This window comes from Meleagris gallopavo, chromosome 10, assembly GCF_905368555.1.
Source record: "Meleagris gallopavo chromosome 10, MGAL_WU_HG_1.1, whole genome shotgun sequence".
Taxonomy (NCBI): Eukaryota; Metazoa; Chordata; class Aves; order Galliformes; family Phasianidae; genus Meleagris; species Meleagris gallopavo.
The window spans coordinates 24,263,470-24,285,426 of record NC_139413.1 but is presented as its reverse complement, the minus strand read 5'-3'; the positions used below and the strand labels follow the sequence as shown (position 1 = coordinate 24,285,426).

Below are 21,957 nucleotides of genomic sequence, written 5' to 3'. Positions count from 1 at the left end.
TTCACTGGATGAAGTAATATATTCCAGGTGTTCTGTTGCTACATGCCACCTCTGTTGTCATCACTGTAATAAACATATTTATTTAGTAACTATTTTAAGAACGTATATGGTGGAAGAAATAGTTCTGGAAAATGCAGCACACTGTAATGGTGAAGGAGAGTGGAATGAAAATGCAGGTAGTCTGCTGGTAATGAGTAGTGTGTGGGGCATGGCAACCCCTGTAATTACCTATTGATGCTTTTCCCAGAGTTGATAACATCTGTTATCAATATGACAACATTTTTTGCTCGTTGCTGTTTATATATATCCTCACTTGTTGAAGAGATGGAATGGTCTTCGTGAGTGTTAACAACCAGTTTGTGAAATGTGTTTGTCTTTGGGGTAAATGATCTATACATGTTGGAAGATTTTGTAATTAAAAATATCTTATTTTTAATTTGTTAGTGAAAAACAGGAAGTTGACAACCTGACAGAACAGTACTGTGGGCTTCCTTCTACCATCCATCCTTGCACGGACTGCTGTTGTTGAGATTGGGTAGTGGTTTTTTTTGTCTCCTCTAGAGCTCTGCTGGTGTAATATTGGCTTTTTAAAAGGAATTTTAGACTAAAAGTAGAATTGGTAATCATTCTGTATCATCTCCTGGGAATTTGCTTTCCATTCAGTAACCTTTGTGTTGTGACTGGTAGTCTCAGTTATGTGCTGTTGTTTTGATGTGAACGTGGCCAGCTCAGGAAATGAAGCATGGCAAAATACTGACTCTGTAGCACTTGGAGAGAGCAAACTACTGAGTACTGGCTTGTGAACTGTGTTAAGTTTATTCTGGGTTGCTCAGTAGCCTTGTTCTACATGTTATAGAACCAAGTTCTTCCTTGGTATGTAGTGGTTGACATTAGAGGTTTTATTTGTGGGAAATGAATGAAACTGAAGGAATCCAGTTTTTTTTTTTTTTTTTTTTAAAGGGGAAAAAGCCTGTTTTAGCACAATTCTTGAATGCTAACTGATGTTATTACTGATGAAGAAAGAAGTTACAAGCTCTCTGGCCCCATGGCTCACCTGTGAGAGCAGGCAGTGCCTTCCACAGGGCTGGGATTTAGAGTATTCTGCGTTGGTCAGTTCTGTAAGATACACATCACAATGCAGGCTAAACTGTGTGTTTCACTTCAGTTTGATTTAAATAATCTTTATTTAAATTATCTTTAAGTTGGAAGTCTATGACTCTTTCAGTGTTCATCATCTGAGCAGATCTCAGGCGTGTGTATTTCATATTGCATCATTTGAGAAGGATAACACTGAAATAAGCCCTTTTAGTAAGGATAACAGTCCCAGGAGCACCATAACAAAGTGAGGACTTCTGCAGTATGAATACAAAGTACTGGGGCTTAAAGAGAAGCAAGAAAGTAGAGGAAGAGCCACCATGTTAGGGAAAGGTAGAAGGAAGAGCCAAATGCATATAGGTAATGTGTAAGTGTGAGCATAGTTGCTGCCTTGCAAGAAGTAAAAGGAAACAATTCCTAGTAGCAAAGAAGGCTGCCAGGAAGAAAAAAGGCAGCGCTCATTTGTATGTGACATAGTAGCAAGAAAGAAGGAAATGCGTATTTCTGCAATTAATCCAAATTAATAAAGCTTTTTGTCTGCTTCAGTATTTCATTGGTGATAAGTTCTGAAATGTGGCATAGTTGCAAAAAGCACCTGGTTGTTTAACAGGTTTCCTAAAATGAAACACACTGCAGGGCCACTTTATCTTTGTGGTGTCTGCCTGCAGGGGGACACATCCCAATGCAGAAGCTCCAGTCTTTTGAAGCTCCATTTTTCTTCCTTGCATTGAGGTACTTTCTGCATTGTTGCTTTCTGCTTGCCACTGTTCACAGGTACATTTTTATGGGACAGGACTGAGGCTGCCTAAGGTATGAGACACAGTATGAAGGGAGTTACTATTTTAAAGGCTGTTCATACATGTCTGGAATGCAGGATGAGCGCATGGAGCATCAGCAAATTTCTGTTCCCTCAGCTCCTGCCCTGCCTCGGGGCCACAGTCTGTGGCTTATAGGTGAGCCTGCTTGCTGCTGGCTGGACTGCTGCTCTGCTGCTGGGTTGTGTGCAGAGAATATGGAGTTTGGCTCCTGCTGCCTGTGTGATAGCCCAGGAGGCAGCCTGATATGCTCCTTGCTTTTCTGTTCAAAAGCTGATTTCGGAACTGAAATCTGGATTCTGTGAAGAGTTAAACGTGGCTTAAGTGTGATGGTGCATCATGCTCACAGGTTTTAGGATATGACAAGGTGAGACAGCAAGGCAGTCACAATTGTCAAGTATGTTCTCTGTGACTTTTTTTTTTTGTCCTCTGCTGTCTGTTCCAGTTTTTCTTCAAGTTCAGTGTTGAGACAGTATTCTCTGTTCTGACTAACTGCTGTGTTGCTCCAGTGATGCAGGTGTCTCTGTGTACATCACCAAGGGGAGGATTTTAGGTGTCCTTGGCATATGCATAATGATATGTTCTTGATTTTGGAGGCAATCAATTAACTGGGTTGCATGGCTGTGCTCAAACTGGGAGCACTGGGCAGAGTGGTGCAGAGGCAGGGCTTGTTTGCTTGCACGTCTGCCTGTGGCCTCAGTGTCATTATCTGTGCTGTGTGGGCATGCAAGCTGGTGTCTGAACTAGTTTATGGATTTCTTGTGTAACACAGTAAATGTTGTTACTCATTTTTCTTCCTTTTTTTTGTTACATTCTCACTGTCGTGACAAACCTAACTTGCTTTTTTTTGGCTGTGTTTGTTTCTTTATTTGTTTCTTAGTTATCTTTTGTCTGCTGCATACTTTATGTAGAAATCAAGCACCAACTACATGTGTGAAACCCGCTCTTCTGCTTTTCCTCACCTCCAGGCATACACACTTGAGGACCTCTATTAACCACAGGTGCAGCTGATCTCCTGGAAGCGGTGTCTTTCTTTCACTGCTGCTCCTCATCTGGGAAAGAAATTGAGGTGGGACTGGGGCAGAATTGCAGGAAGTCAGAGCAGGGAACTGGGTTACCATTCTAGCTGCTGGGGGCATTCTGACTACCGAGGGAAGCTTGGGTTTTATGGGCTTCTGCTGTGATATATGAAGAAACAGACTCTAGATACAGTTCCAGGAAAAAAAAGCTGAGATCTGAAAAGCTTGCCTGAGGTCAGAGAGAATGGGAAGATTAAAAATAACGATTAAGTTCAAGAAGGAAGTGATGACATTGCAGTCAAAACTGACCGTGACTTGGTTTGTTTATCAGAGAGCACAGAGCTGTCATTTCAGAGGACATGAAAGCACTGCATGTTTGGAGCCACAGTAGGCAAGCCTCACCAAGAGCATCCTAATGTATAGAAGGGGAAATCAGAAGTCAGTGTAGACCAGCTCTCTTTTGTCTGCTGTGTTACAGAGCCAGGGTTAGCGTGGGGTGGAGATGTGGTTTCTTACTGATTGATGTTGGGGTGGAAGATACTTAAGGTAATTTAATGTTCGCCAGAAAATGTTCAGAGATGAATTAAAACAAACAAATTACATTATGAAGCCGGAGTAGCTGAGAGGAATGTGTTGGTGAACACACTAATCTGGTGCACCTGATCTGAGAAATCTGTCAGGGCAGGAAATAATGAGTTTTCTTAACTCTGTGGTCTGCCTAAAGGGATGTTAAACACTTGAGGCTTGAAAATGTAAGGCTTGACAACATCTGACAATTATTGATCCTCTTATCTGTTACTAATATTGCAGACACACAGTTTTTGTTGCTGCCTGCTTTTTTAGTAGCAGCAGGTTTTTTAATTGATTGCCAAACGTACCACGTTGTTGTTGGTGTGCCTCAGACTGCTGTGTGGTGTTGGAGATGTATTTGTGGCAGACTTGATTTGGCAAAGAATAATTCTCCTGGTCCTTGCAGTGTTCCTTCATAGCCAGCCTCTCTCATTGCCTTCTTCTCCACAAGTTTCCTTTTACCTGCATCTTTTCTCTGGCAATTCCCAACATGTTGCCAAAGCATGTTATTGCTAGCTCAGCTTTTCTGTGCTATTAAATGCCTTATAAGATGCTGAAAGATGTCAGTTTCTCTTTCTTTGCTTTGCACAGGAAAATAAATGAGTGAGCTGAGTTTGAGTGATGGGGATGGAGATGTGTGTTGCTGCTTGTTTCTTTCTGCATGGCATGGCCTTGGTAGGGAAGCATTCTGCCTGTCCCAGTGCGTTGTGCTGAGTGCAGACAGCTGGTTGTAGCCACAGGGAAACCTCTGCTGTTTTACAGTGCTTGTGCAGGAAATGTTAAAAATGTCGAGTGTAATTTTTCTAACTCTGTTTCCTGTTAAAATTATTACTATTTAGATAGCTGCAAGGGAAGTAAAGAGAGTAAAAGGCCCTGTGATATAATTAATACAGATTTTCTGCTCTGTGAAGAATTCTGTCTGAAATTTAAGAGATAACAAACTGATTAGATTTTAGTGGTTATAATAATGCTGTGAACTGGTTGAAAAAATAAAATGAAACCCATTCAGGTTGAAACGTTGTCAAGAGCCAGATTTGAAACTGGGTGAAGCTGAAAGGTGTGAGGATGTGAGCTCCATCTCTGCTTGTCTCTCAGTGTGAGCTGCACTGTGTATCTTGCCCTAAGAACACTCTGACAGAGCACAGCTCTGTTTGTGGCAAAGACTGTGGCTTCTTCCCTGGGATTGAGCAGAGCTGGCGGCCCCGTGCCTGTTTCCTTTTGGAGAGGTGAGTGGTGGTGGTACAGCTCTTGTGCAGGTGGCCTTGGCTGCACGGAGTCAGCAGCAGAGCCAAGGATGGCTGCAAGGTCCCCCACTCCACTCCAGTGCTTCGTACAGCCAACCATGCTGCTTATCACAGCCGTACCTGTTGGGCTAGTGGAAGTCTTTCAGTTTTCCCTCCAGGTCTCCTGCCTTCTTTCAGTCTAAGACAAGGACTGACAGTCAGATTAACCTTCCATTTAATGCAGAGAGTAGGCGTTAGAAACTAGAAGGGAATGGGATTTATAGCTAAGGCAATATAGCCTTTGGGCTGAAGCTGCATGGAGCCAGCTTTGCTGCCAGATTATTTTTTTTTTCCATAGCGAAGATCAGAAACTGAACATCTATCAGTATTATTTTTCCATTATTAATATTTATTAAATGCTTGAGAGCATGTGTGGCACTGTACCAGGACCAGAGCAGGCAGGGCTCAGTTTCCATGGCAGCCTGAGCACAGCCCTGTACTTGAGAACCAGAAGGGCTCTTTTTGGCAACTGCTGTCTGTGCTCTGATTACTTTTTAAAGATAGAAATATAATTGAAAATTTATTAGTGCTGCAGAATCTTGTCTGTCCTGAGTGAGGATTTTGCCTACTGTAAGTTTCTTTGTCTTATCTGGAGTCCTGGCTTAGTTTCTGTAGCTTCTGTGGATGGGATTTCTTGGACTTGCAAAGCACTGAAAGGCAGAGCGGGTGGGGGGAAAGAGGCTGTGTTAAAAATCCATAGAAATAGATGGAAATTTTCTGCTGATTTTGTTTAAATTTTTGATACGTTATTGCTTTGTACTCGCATCCCTTTCCAAATAGCCTGTAGCGCAGTTTTGCAAATTAAGAGAATGACTGTTGAAAAAGCTGTTATGTATAACTGACAGCAAACTCTAGCTGTACTGTTTTCCTCTTTTAGATAACTGCTCCAGTTCCAGGTTTTAACTTCTTGTACTTTAGCTGGCCTTGTTTCACACATTTTCCATGCTTCTTTCTGAGAGGTGTGCATGTATTACAGTGTACATTGAGATGGCAGTTTACCTGGTTGCAGAGGGTGAGTGAAAATTTTCTTTTGATCCCAAGTCAGTGTTCAGTGGTGCATTACCCAATAGAGGTCTTCTGTCCATCTTTGCTCTAAAGTTAATGCAGTTAATTTACTTGGTGGCTTTTCAGGCTTTTTCTGTTGTTGTTGATGAAGTTCTTTCCAGTCATGTTGCATAGTTCTACTGTATCAGCTGCTTGGCTTGCTGATTTAGCAGTGATTGTGTGTCAGTAAAGCTTGTTGGATTTGCTGGACCTATTCTGTGCAGATCTGATGTTACTTGGCATGATTCAGGGAGTAATTAGGAGCATAAAAATCAGAATTAGCAGGAGCAGTGAATGTTTGCACTGAGAATACAAATAGGTGACACGTGATGGCTATTTCAGATATAAACTTGTGAATGTCTCTGTAGACTTCTCTTGAATCACAGAGGCATCCATGCAATCACTTTCACAGAGAGAGGGATGCCCCAGTCTGTGTTGACTGATATAGGCCAAGGTATATTTCCCTCCTAACAGCGTGGTTCTGTTCATGTTAGTGTAGTTGTGTTACAGTCATTACACCTTTATCACCCACTGGATGGTTAGCAGTTCAGCTGCTTATGAATCTTCACCACTTCATACATGCGGACTAATTATTATCTTATGGATGGAAAAAGTGATGCTTAGTGAAGTTATCCTTTGCCTAAGGCTGAAGAGTGATTCAGCAACACATTGTGAACACCAATGGCTCATGAAGAATGTTCCCAATTTCTTGTTTTCTGGTCCATTATCACATTGTTTTATGCAGATAATCGTGTTCCATGGATTAAATAACTGCTCAAGGGCTTAGCCTTTGCTTTTGTTGTGTACAGTTCATAATATAGTCAGAAAAATCCCAATGTTTAGATAACATACTGTTTCAAAACTTTGTGATGGATCAAGTGCTTCAAATCACCACTTGCATTTCATATCAACAACAAAATATACAAGCATTTGAGCATGAACTTGGTACTTTGCGTTTCAAAGTAGATTTCTCTTCCTGGTGTGTTCTGATATATCCTAAAGAGTAATAATGCACTGCCAGTGTACAGGCATTCATCAGTGCAGCCACCTTTTAGCTGGCCAGAAGTCCTATTTTTTGGGACTGCAGTCACTGTTCCTTTCCATTCCACATGGTACTGTTCCTCTCATAGAATTACAGAATTGCTCAGGTTGGAAAAGACCTTAAAGATCATCAAGTCCAACTGCAACCTAGCGGTACTACCTTAACTGTCCCAGCCTTCATGACCTCCATGCCCACACCTTGCTGTTACCTGAGCACTGGCTATTGAAGAAACTTATCACTGGTGCGCTTGAACTCCAATCCATTGTTTGTCACATGTTCTTGTCTGGCAAGAGCCAAGATGAATCAGGAAGTGTAATTCACTGGTATGCATTTTATTGATGTCTCTCCCTTCCTTTTTCCTTTCCCGTGTAAAATGGTAAGATACAATTTGCCTTGTGTAACTCCTGTGTTTGCCCAGCGATACTCATTTCTGCCAGCTCTATAAGCAGGGCTGCACCCTTATCTTGCTGGCAATAAAGGCAGCATTTAAGTTAGCTGGGTGTTACTTTCTGATCCCTTTAGGCTTGTTACATCATTTAGAAGAGGTGACTTATATGGGAACAGTTTTCTAGTATGTGATAAATAATCACTTTCAGAGGGAAGCTGTGGAACAGTCCCTGCTGGGATCACATTGGTATACTGATGTTGCAAGTTTTGTTTTCAGAAATTGCTCTTTGATAGGTAATTTCCATTCATCTTTGTACAAGAGCTCTTTATGACAGAATCTTGTACTGCTTTTAAAAAAAAAAAAACAATGTGTTCTATATATTTGACTCAGGTTCCATTGCGTGCTGATCCCTGATGTTAAATAGGTATTGAGAACTGTGTTGTCAGGTGTTGTAAAGAACTGCATCTGTCCAGTCCTCCTCTGGAGGGCTCTGGTCATGGTGTGGCACTTCAAAGAGTGCAAACATGGAGCAGGGGAGAACTTCTGGGGCCTGCTGCATAAATCTAGGCACCCTCTTCTAGAGGGTGACGATAAAAAATGTAGTTGACTATTCTTCGTGGTTGTAGATGAGCACAGGCCTGAGCAATGTGCAGCCTTTGCCTGGCTTGTGCTCAGCATCTCATTGCTTTGCTAGAATCCTTTTTCATCTTCTCATGCAGAAGGACTTTAGCCGTTAATCCTCACGGCTTTGTTTCTCAGAGTGCCTGTCCTCAGCAGCATTGCACAAAGCCTGTATGAACACTTTCTCTTGTTCAAGCATTTAAGGAAACTGAGAGCTTGGCTGAGAGCAGCACACATTTCTTCACATTTGGTTATGCACAAATGCATGTGAATGCTGCCAGCCTTATTTAGTGCAAACTCTTTTAGAAAAGATTAATAGCTCCTGCACAAATGCTATACTTCAGCCTACATTGAATCTTCTCTGTTCACTGCATGCATTTGGTTCTTCTGTCTTATTTTTAAATGTTGAGAATGAAACTGAGGTTGAGGCAGTTCCGTTTAGGGTGACAGTGTTGGAGAGAAGGGGTTGATGTGGGCCTTTGCACCTGCTTACTGTTCAGGGCAGCTGAACGTGAAATTGTTGGGCATACTGTGAAGTGTATTGGTAAAAGATAACCCAGAATGTGTGTGTGCACAGAACAAAAGTCATTACCTGCCACTGAGCAGTTCCAATTCTCCAGCTCTCGAGGTCAGGACTGAGATATGCAGCACCGTGGGAAGTGTTGCATTCCTGCAGCAAGAGTCAGGTTTGTGCTGGGGTTCACAGGGCTGCTGTCCTGGCAGCTTCACTTGTGCATGTTCAGCACACTAACAGAGCATCTCAAGAAAACCTGAAAATGAAAAACCTCTTCAGAGGCCATTTATTTTCCTTCCTTCTCTGTGCAAGTTGGATAGCTGTCAAAGGAGTGTCTGTAATCGTAACAGTTGAACAGTGATCTGTTATTAACCATTCCTTCTCTGTGTTGTGCCAGTTTCATTTTCATATCGCAGAGTTAATTTTGGAGTGCAAAAAAGGCACTTCTCTGGCAGAGAGCAGGGAAGAAGGCAGCTGAGTACGGGACCTAATTTGCTTCCTTTACTTCCTACCAGAAGTTTCTTTTTCTCTGTGGAGGAGCATGTTTGAGTGTGGCATTAGGAGCTTATTCAGTAATATTCAGTAACTGGTTTAGGGCAGAGCCTGCTACATCAGTTTTGAATAGTGTTTTATCCCTGCTACTTGTTTTTGCTGAAGTCTTTTGGGATTGGGTATCTTGAGGGAGAGAACAAGCCTGATGAAACCCAGAACAAGAAACTGAAATTCCCAAAATCTTTTCTTTAAAATATGGCTTTTTTTTTTTTTTAACTGTGGTACACCTTAATTTGCATCATCTCTGCTTGAGCTGGGGGGTGAATTTCCTGCAGAAGAGGCTTTCTGGTGCATCAGCTTGACCTTTAGCGTAGACAAAGGCATCTGTAAATGTCATTTTTCTATAGTGATCAGCTGAGAACTGCTGTTGTAGGTTGTTTTTTGTTTTGTTATTTTTATTATTTTCCTCTGCCTTTACAGTAGCAGACACTTTTACAGCAGTTTTAAATGTTGTTAGTTTCTTTATCTGACACTGGATAAATTCCCCTCAGTAGATGAGAGGGAGGAAACATTAATACCTGGTAGCTTTCAAGGAGAGAGAAAGTGAGTTTAGTTCTCATTGAATAGGAACTGGAAGATCCAGGATCCCATTTCATCCTGACTTATTAGAAATCAAAATATTAAAGCATGAGCATCTTGGCTGAGGAAAATATTTTCTGTGCATTCTGCTCTAATTAATTATGGTATTTGATGGGGTTTCCTTACTACCTTGGTCTATGGGCAGTACCATTCCCTATAGATAAAATTTGAAGAATTTTGTCTGTGAGGTGGCTCAGCCTGATTTTTGCCTCTGCAGAAGTCTTGAGGAGCTGCTGTGCTGTTACCTCGTGGTGCCAACAGACAGTGCTGCTCTGACCTTCTCTCTGCCAGCGCAGCTCAGTGGGAGCTGACATCTCTGCTGGAAAAACCACAGCAGTGGGCCCAGAAGGGCTGCATGGAGACAACTTTGAGGACTCTGCTGAGAGAGGAGCCACATTCCGCCTACAAAAAGTCAAGGTGTAACCCTGGAATGTGGAGCAGTTCCTGTAATGGTACGTGGTGAGGTGATTTTTGCAGAAGTACAGATGGGAATAATGTGCAGGCAAAGAAGCAGGCTTGCTGGGAATATACCATGTTGAATGAATACTGCTTAACTGCAGTCAAGTTGTTCCCATCTGGTTACATCCAGAGTAGACTCAACAAGGGAAACAGCAATTTCTGGACTGACCACTGCTTTGTTCCAAGTGAGGATTCTTGTCCATAATTCTGTCTTGGAAACAAAAGCACAGTTTTGTTCCATTCTACATCTCGTGCACCCCCAGCTATGTTGCTCTGAGAGGACTTGCCATAGGCAAATCACAGTAGCAAGAGCTGTTGTGTAGTCACAACTATAAAAATAGAAACCTTCCACATTATATTAACTGGGCAATCCTTCTATATCCAGTACTTTTGTCCGTATTCTCCAGTATCCTGCTGAAGGGAGGGTCAGTCACAGGCATGCTTTAGTTTATGATATCCACAGCTGAAGAATGAACTTGCTTTGGGTTTTGAGGCTGTAGTTGCTCCTTGTTAGTCTCTATTCACAGCTTTGTGATCCTTTCAAGAAGGGCCCGAGCTCACTCTAGCAGATGGTGTGTTATTTCTGCAACTAACACAGGTTCTGAGCATAGGTGACCTTCAGGTCTCTTTGCCTTTTGGAGCAGAAAGACCTGAGAAGTTCTCTGTGTGATGTAGGGGCAGTGTGTAGACCTGAACTCTACACAGGAATTTGAAAAGAGCAAGGAATACTAAATTTATATTGAGGGTCTGTGGTGACAGTAATAAACCCACAGTGCATCTGGTTTCCCTGCCCTAGGCAGCAGGGCTGGATCTATGTGCAGTGAGCTGCATTTCAGTCCCATGCAGTGGAGTACAGGCTGTGTTCCTACCATCCGTGGGCTGTTACCCTTTTCTTCCAAACAGCATTGAATCCTGGCCTGATTATGAATTGGAAAACCTCACTACTATTGCTTTAATCCACTGTCTTATGAAAACACCTGATGTTCATGTTGTGTTGTAGATACAGTGCAATATATTCAACTGACACACACACATAAAAACCCTACCCCAAAATAACCTGAGCCATTTGGAAAGGTTGTTTCTCTGCTAAGCTGCAGCCCATCAAATTGCACAGTGAAACCATGCGAGTTCAAGATGAGTTTATTATTGCTGTGTGATTATTTAGTGAGTCATTGTAAGCCTCTTTTAACTTGGTTACGTCAATATTATGACTTCCATCCTGCTTTTTCCGTTCCCATTTCTTAGCTAATATTAATATTGTTTTTCTGTAATATGTTGATATTAAAACACTTCAGAGAATTACGTTTTTAGTTTGACTGTGGTAAGTGGCCAAGCAGGATTGCCAAAAGTGAGCAGGCACTGTTCATTTCTATCCCCAATGTGCACTTGTCTGTAAGTATGCGAACTTGATGGAAATTTGTTTTGATGAGCTTTTGCCAGGTCTGACTTTTGTTCAAAGAGCATTATGTCTGAATAAGTGACCCAAATAAACTGTCTTTATTTTTTCCAGCATTCAGTCTCTTCTCCATGAAAAGAAGAGGTAACAGCAGTTCAATCCTGCCAAATATTACACAATTTCTCTATGAAAACAACTAACATGAAGTTGTACTGGTCTTGGAAAGGTCCTTCATCAGGGGATGGTGCTCAGGAAGACTTCATGCAGCTCTTCTGGGGACAGCCTCCATGGGTCTTTTTCTGGGGATTGTGCAGGGAGATCGAGGCCTGCTGAAGGGTTGTGAGGCAGCCTCTAGCTGTGCGATTCGGGTGCTTTAGAGAATTAGGTCAGCAGTTCTCCGCTGGAAGAGTCTGCCTTCCTATGCAGAGTGCTCACACTGTAAGCTTGTCTGGCACTGGAAGACAAGGAATAGAAATAAAATGTCAGCAGGGCTAAGAATGGGACCCACGTGCAAGGTCTCCAGCCAGCTGGAAGCTCAGCCACATCTGAACTTCTCAGTTTTCATAAATAGAACTTGCAATATTGGTTGAGTAAATACGGCCAAAGTGGAGAGCCTATAAAGAGTGAAAGGAGGATGTGGTGGAAAAAGGAGTCTGAGAGCTTGTTAAAATGTGACCTTTTTTCAACAGGCTTTCCTCTCCTCAGCCAAAGAGGCTCTGTAAACTTATTCTCATTTGTCATTAGGGAAGCCTTCATCTGGAAATGCTGAGCATGTGTGTGCAGGCCTGTTTGTTCCTCAGACTGCTAGCAGCTATTATGATGGTGTGTTTCTCACACTCCTCACGGGTTCTTTGGGATTGGATAATTCCCTGTCAGCATCAGGTGGTGCTGGTTTGATCCCTGCTATTGTGCTGTAAAGGTGAGTGGCTTTCCCCATCTCATGGCTGAGTTTGATGGGGTGACAACACAGCTACTGAAACTTGCCTAGTGGTAGGTGATCAGCAGGAGATCTCTGCACTGATTTATTGCTGCTATTTCCTGTGGAACAGGCTTTGCTTGTAGAAAACTACAGCTGTTGTTACAGAGAACTGGAAGGATGTGGCCAGATGTCAGAAAGGTGTATTCCTGGTGTGATAAGTAGCCCTAGGAGAACACAAATGCCTACCTTACCTGTTTGACTATTAGTGTGGCAGCTACGCCCCAAAAGTACTACTTCAAAGTAGGCCATTTACTGAATAATCTAGAAATGAAAACTGGAAGTCTCATTATAGCCATCAAGAGATGCTGTGTGCTTAGCTCTTTCAAAAATGTGGTCACTTATTCAGGTGAAGACAGAGGTTAGCATCGACAAGACCCTTTGCTCTTATTTCTCCAGTTTGCTTACCTGTGGGGAAATGCTTTGTCTTAATTTTTCTAGAGTAGTGCAGTCATGTATGGTCAGAAGAGTGGACCAGGAGCTTGGTATTGCTATTTAGTTTCACGTGTGTGCTTGCAAACAAAATCAGCAAATTGGCATTTGGTCAAGAGAAGCAGCTTTGAAGTTTAGTGGGACGGGCTTTTGAATCCAATAAGAATATTGAATGCTACCCAGATGGCATCCTGGAGGGAAGTTTTGTGGTATCAATTAGCTTGTAGGTGACCATGCTTCTAGCCAACTGTGAATAATTTGGCAGCTTGCCACTTGACTGTTAGTGGAAATTCAGAGCATTGAGATGAAAGAGAGATCCTGAGAGACAAAGAAACGATGTCTTCGCTTGAGAAAAGAGATTTGTGGGTACTGTTTCTTAAATGATTTAAACTATCTTCTCTTGTACAGCCACAGAGCTCGGCCTCATTTATATACATTTGTCTGCAACATTTGTGTAAATAAACCCATTAAAAATTTTTGTTCTGTCAAATTTCACTGACTGAAATTTATTCAGAAGAAGGACCCAGAAAATAGAAGGGCCTATAGCCCCCCCAGTGCCCCTGGTTTCCTCTGGAAATGATGTTCTTACCTAGGTTTTAGGATTTGGGTATTTCTACTGCAGATTACAGCTAAATGAAGCTGTTAGATTCTAGTCTCTAAAGATCTGCTAAATCTCTGACACAATGACTGTAGTGTAGTAGGCTGTAGTTTTTTATCAATCCACTGAGATCTGAATCTAAAGAACCATAAGACTAAATTGCCCTTATGAGATAACTGGGAATGTGACTCACCTGCTACAGTCGTGAATTGGAAACAGTTCTCATTGTCTTACAGAATGTACATCTGCTTATAGGAATGTTTCTGCAGGGCTTCTTCTTTTTTTTTTTTTTTTTTTTTAATCTATTTTGAAGAGGTCTAAAATCCTCTCCATGTCTCAGGTGCTAACATTTCCAATGGCTTCTGCACCTGTACGATGAGGGATAATTAGGTTTGTAGACCAGATGTTCTGCAAGCCTGCACTGCAGCATGCCTGGCTGTTTCTGGCTGCGAAGGTTTACTCCTGGGTGCACTTGTTTTCCCTTTTATGTAGGAGAACTGCAAATTCCAGACACTTTCTACATCCAGTAAGGACTTTGAGATCTCTTACCGGATTTAATCAGTAAGTGCTTCACTAAGAGCTTTAGAAAGCAACAGTTTTGCTTCCAAGAACTTATTTCAGCTGCACAGTGCTGAGTTTTTACTTTGCACTGAAATGTGTTGTGGCTTTTCAAAATGAGCAGAAATATTTGCAAGGAAATAATGATGAAGATTTTTACTCCATTCTCCTGAAGATAAGTAATAGTAATAATAATAATAAACTGCCCAAGGAAAGTGAAATTACACCCTTATCACAATTGCATTCTGCAGTGGGTGGACTTGTGCCATTCTGGCTGGTAGAGAAAGAAATGGGATTTTGTAGCTAGGCAGATAGGAACAAGGCTATCAACTGTGAATATGGAAGTAAACTAAGAATGACCTAGGACTAGCTTTGTGAACAACTAAATGTTCTTTGTGGAACTTTTTGGTCTGGAGATTGATTTTTGTTTTTTTTCTCAGCTCTATCATATCACACAAGGTTGTATGCTTCTCCCAGTTTAGCTGTTCTTAAACATGCAGCATCTTGCTTTTGAAAAGCATTAAACGGAAAAAGCTATTAAATAGTAGCATAGCCTATCTCAGTCAAAAAGTGGCACCTGATTTCTTGCTGAACAGATACCTTAATGTGCAGACGTGCTTTCCCTCCTCACTTTGTCATAGGTGGGGGCTTAGGCAAGCAATCTGCTTTTCTAAGGCCACCAGTTTGCTTCCGTTCAGAGGTGACAGGTCTCTTTCAAGAGTGACTTTGCTATGTCATTCCTTTTGGCAGTATTCCAATGCAACGCACCTATTTATTTTTACAGCTTTAAAAAGATTTGCTCTGAGAAATAACAATAGCTTCAAGGAAGGAACCAGAGGTGCAGCTCTGGAAAAAAACAGAAGCTTTCAAAACTTCACAGGAGTATATGGGAAGGAAAATACTGCTCATTCAGGGTGGTACAGTGGGAGCTTTTTGGAGGTGTGCGCTTTGAAGTGGGAATAAGGAAAGGGCAACAGCTTCTTGTTCCTGTCTTCTGGCTGCTGAGCTGTGCTCAGTTCTTCCCAGCACTGAGAAAACTCATTTCCAGTCAGTGGAAACCACGGGGATTTCCTCAGTCTGTTTTTTGCATTTCATGGTGACTACAGAAGAAAGAAGCATGGGCATCCAGTCTCAGGCATTTTACAAGTAAAGCTGAAGCATAATGTTATTTTTAGATCTGATTTTTACGTGCCTGCTGAAAGAGCTTTGTCTCTACTTTGCATAAGAATGAAGCTGGCAATCAGATCTTTATGTAAATAAAACCTGCAGTACACTCAATCATTATTTTTTTTTTTTGCTTGGCAGGTATAGCACAAAATCAGAGAAAAGCTAGTCAATTTTTGCAATGAATGCTGATCTTGCAGCACCAGTCACAATTTTAAGAGTCACTGAAATTCAAGTCTGCAAAATCCTTCTCAGAAAATTGTCTTTCTCCAGAGGTCGTGTTGTGGCACTCTTCTGTTTTAATTTTCATAGTGCCTTTGGCAGAGTCACGTCTGAGAGCTGCGTGTTTCTGCTCTCTGAATGCTGCAGCAATCAGGAAGGCATCCTAACAACGTGCTGCCAACCTCCTCTGAGTGACTCTCCATCAGTGCAGAATGAATCCTTCTCAATCCTAACCCACAGGATGGGTCAATTCCTTCCTCTCAATTACTTGCAGCAGTTTATGCTGTGATCTATCAGCTGCTGTATGAGAGAGAGCAGTAAATACAGTGAGGGTTGCTATGCATATACAATTTCTGTTATTGGCAAAGTTAAAAAATCTGTTTCAATTTTCCCTTGACTCCTTCCATGGAATCCCTCCCAGTGTTTCTAATATTTACTGGGGCTGTGTGCCAAGGATGCTGGATGAACTGCTGAAACCCGGAGTGCAGCCGTGCTTCCCCTGTGCAATGGCAGCTGCTGCAGGGAGCAGGGGAGGAGTGTGCTGATCCCTTCTACTCCCAACAGCAGGAAGATTGTGTAAGGGGCACCATCATCTTTTAGTACTTGCTGGGACAGATTATTTTCCTTTTATCTTTGTGGCAGAAAAGTCAAAGCTTTAAGGCACTTACAGCTTGGAGATTTAGCTGCTGGCCAGCAGCATGGGGAGCTGAACTTTAAATCTGCTACTGCCAAAGGAGTCTGAAGCTAGCACAGTAGTTTTGAAGGTGTTGGGCTGTTTTGAGATACAAGATTGTTAATCTTTAGAGTAGACAAGACCTTGATTTAATCTCTGAGTCCTCTTCAGTGTCCGTTGTGCTGATGTACTGGTCAGTATAAAAAGTCCAATTTAATCCTCAGACATAATTTGAACTTGTTTGGCTTCTGGGTATTGAAGTCAGTGCTCCTACTCCTTTGGGATCATCTGCTGTGGGTTTATTCCAGGAACTGGACTCTGATCCTCATGAGTCCCTTCCTACTTGGTATATTCTATGATTCTACTCAGGGTCTGCGAGAACATTAGTTTTTCCATTTACATATTGCAAACATATATGTTCTTCCTTCTGTCTCCAAGATTTTTGGCATGGTTGTGGTGCTTTATGCAGCCTTATGTTCTTGCCAAGAATCCAAGTGGCCTGGTGTGATTTGTGCTGGTAGTCCTGGGTGGAGATGGACCTATGGCCTCTGTGACCTCTTTGCTTTCACATCTTCACACAGTGGTGACAGAATCACTTCTACAAACTTGTTTTGGCAGCACCAGAAAAAAGTTATAGTTTTCTTTGTCTCTTAATATCCTCCTGCAGAAAGAGTGCAAGCATGGTGGCAGAACTTAAAACAGCTGGTGGGCAAGTTCATACTCTGACTGCTTCTCTTCCAAGGAGGAATAATATTTTTTGGTCTGTTTTGTTTTGACCTGAGGTGAAGCAAGGCTTTAGGTATGAAACATTTCACAGGTGGTTACCACACCAAGGATGTCCAGATGTCCCTTTCAAAAAACGCCCACAGACTGCCAAGGTGCCCCCCAGGCTTCCGGTCCAAGTTATATCACAGCAAGCCTGCTTGAGGATTTCTCATGGCTTTCTCTTCCATTTGACTTCCATATTGTGGAATAAATCATACAAACCTTTGGTATGATGCCTCATCTAATTACTTCCCCTGCAGGATTTTTGAGTACCTGAAAAGCATGATCAATCCATGACACTGATGTCACTATTTATGGCTAATGAGTGTTGGTGGGGTTTTTTTTGGTTTGTTTAAAGCAGTCTCACCTTGTCTGTTAGGGGGTTTTGTTGTGGCGTTTGTAATCTTAAAGTTCCTGTAAAGACGGATCCTACAGAGTCATGCTTTGTTTTCAGACTTGATTGAAAAAAATTAATCAGCTGGTTTGATTACTGGTTATTAGCAAGGATTGGAACTGACAGAAAAACAGCATGATCACATAACCTTATGTCTTTGAGGTGTACCAGGCACCAAGCTTGTCTTCTTGGTAACTGGAGCTCCAGTTTCTTTCTGCTGGTACTGAGGGTAAGTTACAGGTCCGTAACACAGACATCTAGTGGTTGGATATCATACAGCAAATAGAGACGTTGAGGTGGCAAATCCAAGCAATCCTGGCTGCATGTGTCCATTCTTCTACAGGAAAAATGCTTCCAAAATGGAGGACTTGCCAATATTTTGCTTTGCTTGTGCCTGTGGCTCTTGCTTTACATAGAGAATTGTTTTTATCTCAGCCCATGAGTTCTCACTCTTAACGTTCCTATTTTCTCCCCAGTCAACCTGGGAAGTGAGCAAGCACTCAAGGTGTTGAGTTGCCCATGGGGTTAAACCATAACAGACTGCTCACTGAACAGAAAATTGAACAGTTGTGTTTGTATCAGACTTTGATGCCCTGGCAATTAAACTTGTAGTCTCTAATTTGTATTTATTTTTTATTTTTTTTAAAAGGACCAGGTTTGTAGTGATGTTTTGTAGCTTGGGGCCAGGGCTGTCCCTGTACACTGATAGGCTCTGTTAAGGGGGCTTTTAACTCTGCTGGGCTTTTCTGGTGTCTGTCATGCTGAAATGTGCTCACTAATGGGGATGGTGCTGGTGTCAGACTTCCACATGCAAGGTTGTCACAGTCTGGTTATTCTGCAAAGATTTGTTCTTTTACTGACTTTGCTGAAGATTGACATGCATTTCCTAAAGAAAATCTGGACACCCAGCCCTAAAAATAGCCAGAGACAACTGGCTTCTGGGTAGCTTGCAGCCAGTCTGTGGCCTCAGAGGAAACAAATCTGTTCATGAGCTTCTGCTGAGCCATTTCAATATGTGACTCTGTCCGGTCTTTTTCATGTTTCCCTAGCTCTGAGCTTTGACAACTTCACTAAATCACCAGAAGTGCAAACTGTCTTGTATTTCTTTCTACACATTCAGATAGGACTTTGAAGGCCATTTTGGCACCATACCCTTCTTCTGGATATGGCTACTCCAGCTAAATCCCAGACAACGATTTAGGATATGTGTCCTATAGCAGCCAGTATTTAGGATATGTGTCCTGTTGCAGCCATTGGCTCTGCCTGAGATGGAAAACAGTTCATGTCTTGCTGGACTGGGCTCTGTTCACAAAATTGTGATGTGTCCATGTAATCAATGAGAAAAATCAACAGAGTGTGCATACAAGGGGACAGGATTGATGGTTGTTTAACTCACTGTCCTGCTACAGGTCTGCTTACCAGAGAAAGGTACGGAGAAGCAGTGTGTACAGTGGGAGGTGGAGGTGCAGATCACTCCCGGTGTTTCTGCAATGGCTGTTGGAAGAAGTGAGACACAGACTGAGTAGGAATGGCTGTGAAGCCATGGCGGGATCCTCAGTGAATTGAGGAGACGTATCTGTGCTGCTCTGCTGCTTTTCAGAAATTGGTCTGTCCTTGCCTTGATCTGAATTTTGATGTGACATTGGACAAATCGCTTAACCTCTCCGGGCATTGTTGCTTAAAATGGAAATGTCAATATTCTTGCCAGCCTTTGTGAACCCTCACTGGATTAATGGACACAATTTTTTTGTATCAAAAGCATTACATATAATGTATTTTATCTTGTTTACTTGCAAAGCAGCCAGGCTACCTTGAAGTGTCACAACTGCCAGAAGTGTGAGAAAGGGCCCTACTATGTTTGCCTGGGTTCAGATCCTCAGAACTAAAATTGACTTTAAATTCCTCTGTGCTGGTTTAGGGAAAATATTTTAAAATAACGCAGAACATTACTTTCTCAAATGATATTCTCAACATTCCTCAGCTGAAAGAACACATGGAAATTTGGGGTGACTGGGGGAGAGCAATGAGTGTAAATTGGAGGAGTGCATCTGTGATACACATAGTAGTTCTGCACAGGACCAGAGTACCATAATTCTGGGCACTCAGCAGAAGACCAATTAAAAACTGAGGTTTTTAATTCTTTGCTAGATCAAAGTGAGAAGAAACAGGATATGCAGTAAGGGCACAAGAAATATCTTTGAGTCCATCTCCTTGTTGGTTGGACTGTCTGCTGTTCTTAAAGCCTCTGTTTTTGCTGTGGTTTTTCATTGTTGGAAATTTTTTGTGTGGCAAATGTGGCGTAGTTCAGTCATGCAATCATCAACTGTGAGCTTGGCCCTCAAGAGCTTGTTGAGTTTTGCCTGTGACTCACGGGAGAGCAACAGGGAAAGTTGGAGCAGGAAAAGATCAGCTGGCGGTGTCTTCTCAGGCCAAGTGCTGTCATCACAAAGCCCTTGCACTGAGCGTGGAGGGAGATGTGGGGTGTTCATTTTGATTTCTTAAGCCACAGTGACTGTCTGCTTTTGTTAGCAGGCTTCTCTATTATCCCATAATCCCTTCAGACACTTGAATTTGTCCTGCTTTTCTGCTGAAATGGTGGAGAGTGTTGGGAGGTTTCTTGTTGCACAGACAGTTGTGGTCTTTGAACGCAACTTTTTACACTTATGTGACCAAAAAAAAAAAAAAAAAAAGAGGCACAAAGCCAGAAATTGCATGCTGTGTCATTTATTGCTTGATTTATTTGTGGCCATATCTGTCACACAGATGCTAGCATGTTTTATCTTCATTTACAGTAGCCTAAAATGTTTCACCTGGGTTTATATACAGTCTTAGACCAGACAGGGTTTCCATGGGAAGAATTTTCTGAGTGTATAGCCTGGTGCTATGATTTTTTTTAAATACAACTCCTCTTTTTCTCTCCAACCTTAAGTTCGCTTGTAAAGCTGTGCATGTTTCCTGTGCAGTTTGGATAATTAAAAATAGCTGCTTGTGGTGCTTGGCTTCTGTGCAGTCTTTTATCAGTAGTTCCTCTGAGAATACCTTGTGTGTGAATGAATGATTTTAAATGGAGTAGTGAGAACTACATGGAAGATGAATCATACAGACTTCTTTCCAAGCAAATTTCTTTTACTTTTAAAGACTTAAACATTATTTTTCAACTGAAAACAAAACGTACCAATAATGAATGCTGAGCATGTCTTTGTCGGTCTTGATTTTTCCTTACTGGTGGAAGAGTTGTGCTCACAGAAGGATGTCATTGGTAGGTCATGCCAGGACTGGAGCAGGGCACGCAGGACGTGTCACAGGGAATCCTGGAGAGGCCCATCTTGGTTATTCTGTTTTGTTCAGAGCCCAGGACTGGGTAGGCTTAAAAGGATGGTGCCAGAAGTCAGCTAGAAAACCTTCAGTGAAAGTTGTGACTTAATCTCCTTCAGTGTTTATCTTAGGACATGAAACTGAAGACAATGTATCTCATTAAAACTAGATAAAAGCCATCAAAACAACTGTATACATACTTATGGTCAATAGTATTATCTAATTTATTTTCTTCCTTCTCCAGAAACCTCATCCTTCCTCCTACCCCAAATCTCATCTATATGCAGTTACGATTCTGCCATTCTGCCGTGATACAGAGAGCTTGCAGAGCTCTGAATTTTTCTTTTTTTTTTTTTCTGTGCCATTTGCTTTGGTTAAATACTTTTCCAAGCTGCTTCTTTTTCATCTGTTCTCCACATTAAGCAGTTCAGGCTTGTTGGAGGAAAAAGGAAGATATGAATTGCTGCTGTCTATGGAATACTTATCCTATGAGCTTAATCATCAGAGGTTTTATTCTTGTACATCTTATGAGCAATGTATTCCCTAAAATATAGGTATGTAGGTGTAAAAGGAAAAAAAAAAAAATCAGCTCTTAGCATACAGTTTTAGGAACGTGTTGTTTCTTGTATATTATTGCTCAAAAAATTCTCATGTGGGTCTCATTATCATATTTTTTTAAATAATAAAGAAAAGCCAGGTGAGGCTCTTTTGATCATGTCACAAGGAACATTGCACACTAGGAATAGCCTCACAGTAGAAGGAAAATAAACATTCACCAGTAGAGCTGCATTGTAAACATGACTTGCAAATCTGCTTGGGTAATCTTACCTGGTGCAAAGCGTTTACTGAGGAGGTTCAGGTTGTATACTAGGAAAGATTTCTTCTCTGAAGGAGTATTCAGGCATTGGAACCAGCTGCCCAGGGAGGTGGTGGGGTCACTGTGCCTGGGGGTGTTCAAGAACTGTAGGGATGTGGGCATGGGGGGGTGGGTTGGGCTCAGGGATCTTAGAGGGCTCCAATCCTAGTGATTCTATGAACACTTACTGACTTTCAGGGAAGCTTCTGTCTGGCAGAGCTTGAAATCAAAGGGGATTGAGTTATGTGTTATAGCAGCATTGAATTCTCACCACTGACAGATTAAGTGATGTCTGAGCTATAAATGCTGATTCCTGGAGTTACTGATGGGTCACATAGTAAGTTTGATACTATCACAAGTCATCTTGATAATGTTTTAATTTTACTTTAAATGAATTTCTGATACAGACTCAGTTGATGTTTATTTTGGGGAGAAAACTAATTGATGTGGACTGATAATTATTTGTATGGAGGACTGCTAGGAAAGCACGAAAGGAAACAAAATAACAAAGCCATAGTGTCAGGGTGGCATTTTTGCTCCGTTTTTCCAGTCATCAGTTTTGCAGTCATAATGCAGAGAAGTGAAATGAGAATTTGGTGAATGAACAGCTGTGCATAAGCACTGAGG

General features: G+C 41.8%; 1 protein-coding gene and 1 long non-coding RNA gene across 6 annotated transcripts in view; both read left to right on the top strand.

Moving 5' to 3' along the window:
* Positions 1-21,957, top strand: part of LRP8 (LDL receptor related protein 8) — a 155,782-nt gene that overhangs the window by 4,321 nt on the left and 129,504 nt on the right. The window lies entirely within an intron of this gene.
* On the top strand, positions 8,362-13,275 carry LOC146543739 (uncharacterized). The gene is made up of 2 exons (XR_014885350.1): positions 8,362-9,974; positions 11,492-13,275. It is a non-coding gene; the product is annotated as an uncharacterized LOC146543739 (long non-coding RNA).